The sequence below is a fragment of the Myotis brandtii genome, unplaced genomic scaffold (assembly GCF_000412655.1).
Source record: "Myotis brandtii unplaced genomic scaffold, ASM41265v1 scaffold680, whole genome shotgun sequence".
Lineage (NCBI taxonomy): Eukaryota > Metazoa > Chordata > Mammalia > Chiroptera > Vespertilionidae > Myotis > Myotis brandtii.
This window is the reverse complement of record NW_005370658.1, coordinates 160,482-161,508: the sequence shown is the minus strand read 5'-3', so window position 1 is coordinate 161,508 and position 1,027 is coordinate 160,482. Positions and strand designations below refer to the sequence as shown.

The 1,027-nt window shown below is 61.1% G+C and overlaps 1 protein-coding gene across 1 annotated transcript in view; it reads right to left on the bottom strand.

Annotated features, from left to right (window-relative positions):
* BEST2 (bestrophin 2) overlaps positions 1-1,027 on the bottom strand; it is a 6,249-nt gene that overhangs the window by 1,684 nt on the left and 3,538 nt on the right. The gene's annotated exons all lie outside the window — the stretch shown is intronic.

The following is a 1,027-nucleotide window of genomic DNA, read 5'->3' as shown; positions in this document are numbered from 1 at the left end:
TGGTCTCAAAATCGTCGTCGTCCTCTCCAAAGGGGTTGATGAGCTGCTCTGCCACCTGAGTGGGGAGAAGGGAGGTAAGCGGAGACCTGAGAGCCCCTGCCCGCCCCACTCCCGGAGCCCAGGCTCAGGGCCCCAGCCACCTTGAGCCAGCCGGCATAGAAGAAGAACTGCAGCAGAGTGAAGACGGGCACAAACAGGTCAAGGTTGTGGTCTTTGTAGCCCTGCGCAGGGTCTAGGAACTGGCGACCGATGACGCAGGCCAGGAAGTAACTGTACACTGCGATGGTCACCACCTGGGGGCAGCGGTGGCCAGGTCAGGGCTCTCCTGGCCTCGGGTTCTCGGAGAGACCAGGGCTAGGGTCAGGAGTCACTGTGACGGGGTCTTAGCTGGTCCTCCATGTCCCCTTGAGACCAGTGCGTCTCCTCAGGTCTATGAGGAGGCACTGCGGGATTACCTGGGTGTAGACGAGGGGTATGCTGATCCAGTCGTAGTGAAAGAGCATCGAACACTTGCCCCGAAACACAGTCAGCTCCTGGGGGCAGATGCAAGTCATGAGCCGGCCTGGCTGGTGAGCTCACACGTGGGGATTAAGTGTGGGTACTTGGGATGGAGGTGAGTGGTCACCGTGTGCTTCTGGGGGCTCCAGGGAGAGTATTTAGTGGTGAGTGTACCCCTGGGGGGGGGGAGCATGAGATAGCTGTGCACCTGGGGGCTGCTAGGGAAGGGTGTTTGGAATCGGCCTCGTGGGAGGCGCGTGGCTCGTCGTCTGGTGTTTTGTCTCTGGTGTTTTGTATGAATGGCCAGCTGGCGAGCCCACCTCCAGCAGCAGTTTAAGGGCGCTGTTGTCCCGGATGCGGCCCTCCCGCCGGGCCTGTGCCGCCAGGTTAGAGAACCAGACGCAGGGCACCCAATACTTGTTGTAGGATGAGTTCAAGTTCTCAAACTTCTTGCGCTCCTCGCGGGTCATAAACCCTGGAGGGGTGAGACGGCGGAGGGGAGCGGGTCACTCGCCCCGCCCTCCGCCCT